Source organism: Triturus cristatus, chromosome 10, assembly GCF_964204655.1.
Source record: "Triturus cristatus chromosome 10, aTriCri1.1, whole genome shotgun sequence".
NCBI classification, from domain to species: Eukaryota; Metazoa; Chordata; class Amphibia; order Caudata; family Salamandridae; genus Triturus; species Triturus cristatus.
This window is the reverse complement of record NC_140593.1, coordinates 762,737,134-762,739,347: the sequence shown is the minus strand read 5'-3', so window position 1 is coordinate 762,739,347 and position 2,214 is coordinate 762,737,134. Positions and strand designations below refer to the sequence as shown.

Sequence of the window (2,214 nt, the reverse complement as noted above, 5' to 3'; positions counted from 1 at the left end):
AATGCACAAGATTTTCTGATATATGGTAAACTGGCCTTGCTCCATTTCTCATAAAACCAGCTGCCCAATGATCCAGGTTTCTACATAATTCAATGTTACCAAGGACGAGATAGTCTACCACTGGGATTTTCTTTAATATAATGCATTCTGGGACTTGTAGGACTTTTTTTTACTTCAGTTATAGCAATTGAGCAAGGACAACTAAAAACAATAATTTGCAAAAGACAGCCATGGACATGTGTGGTAAGGTTTGTGCCAGTGTGAAATTTCTGAATCATTTCTTTAAACTATTTAGTTAGTCACCGATGTATATATTAAAGGCCAGGCTGCTACGATAGCCATAAAGGGGCCCTATTAATTCAAAGAACATTCCCACCCCATCGACCCTGCAGTGTTCACGAGTACGAATGTCACCATTTGATCAGAAGGGATCATTTAATAAGTTTGAACTTCTTTTATAAAATCCAACATTGAGGCTCGGACGGGGTTCGAACCCGTGATCTTCGGTTTACGAGACCGACGCCTTACCACTTGGCCACCGAGCCACGACGTACATATTGCATGCTGGGCAGTGTGTGATAATGTCAGTTCGGATTCAACCAACGCGTTCCTTTTCGATTTACTTGTATTACTTCTATATTTGTTGTTGGCGTTTTTTTAGGCGACCCTTGTTAACTGATTTACTGAAAGCCAGAGCACGCGATTGCTGGCTTTACAGTTGTTGTTTTATAACTCGGCTTCCGGTCTCTCTCAGGCTCGCGTGCAGTCAAAAGAATTGCTTTTGGTGCGCGTGCGCCTGTCTTTCTAAAACCGTCTTTGCTCTCTAAGTGGAGACATAAACTGGTAGCTGCTATGTTCTAGGCTCCGGTAGGCACGTGTCTAAATCAAACTGGTGTACCTCACGCTGCGCATGGGCATAGAGCTGATGCGCACACACACACACACCATAGCTTCCAAGTTTTCAGATTGCTATGTGTGACATTTTCTTAATTTCAGTGTAATTATGAGTGACATTCAACAACCGTGAGTGACACTTTCTCGGGTGCAAAATCAAGCAATTTAGACGAGGGAAACATAAATATCAGAAATCACAACAATTTGAGCAATGAGAAACTCTAAGATGACCTTAATCCGTTCCGTGCTCCCATCGGCCACCGGGAGCACCACCTGCCCAGTGCTGTGCACGACCGTTGGCCGACGCTGCCCCGCCCACTCTTTAGAACTCCCGCACCGTGGCGAAATTTGCGCCACGGTAAAGGAGTTAAAACTACTGGAAAGCACTAGAAATAGAAGAGCATTAACCTAGTAAAAAGCAGTTACTCACAGCTAATCCTCATAAAATACAGTTTTGCGAATGTGCCTGGTTCATGTTGGAGGAGGTGTATGCAGAAAGACCTCAATAAGCCTTCCAGCTGCCCTGTAGTGGGAGAATTAGTTACACGGTGTCCTGACACATTCCTGAGCAGGCTTTGGGCCTCCGGTGGTGGAAGGTGAGCAGTGAGGCCTGGGTGCGCAGGGGCGGGCATGCACGGCTGGGCGGCGGGTGGGGCTGGGGTGCAGATTCCTGGGTGTGCTGAGGCGGTTAGGCGATGATGTCTTGTGCAATTGTATGTACTTTGCCATTCAGGTATCTGGACTCTGTTTCAGATGGCGGGTCTGTCTCAGATGTGGGACCTGGTGAACTGCACTACTTACCAGCACGTGGTTGGAGACACACCGGTGGCAGCGGGTGGGCAGTATGGCCTGGGAGCGCAGTGTCGGCACTCTCTCTCCCTGTCCCTATCTTCTTTTGTCTATCTCTCTCTCCCCCTCTCTGTCCATCTTTCTCTCGCTCTCCCTCTCTGTCTGTCTTTCTCTTGCTCCCTCTCCTTCGCTCGCTCTCTCCTTCGCTCTCTCACTGTCCTTTGATGTGCACAAGACACACCTTCTCATCATGATTTTTGTCTTGCAGGCTGTGACCTACGGATTATCCCGAGGGGAGCCGACATGTGTCTTCATTTCTGTTCTGTGTTTATTTTAATACATGTTCATTTGTTGCTTCGAAGATTAATGTGTGATGCTCATTTTTGTGACAACACATGCATGTCACTAGATGTGATTGTGCGACATCATGAGGGTTATTTGGTATATGATTATGTGTGGTTGATGTGACATATCTTTGTGTGGGTGGGGGGTGCCCAGAGTGGGGCCCGGGGGGGGGAGGTGGGGTTCTGG

General features: G+C 47.2%; 1 non-coding gene across 1 annotated transcript; it reads right to left on the bottom strand.

Annotated features, from left to right (window-relative positions):
- Positions 1 to 473: 473 nt before the first annotated feature.
- On the bottom strand, positions 474 to 545 carry TRNAT-CGU (transfer RNA threonine (anticodon CGU)). Its single transcript has one exon. It is a non-coding gene; the product is annotated as a tRNA-Thr (tRNA).
- Between the last annotated feature and the right edge of the window lie 1,669 nt (positions 546 to 2,214).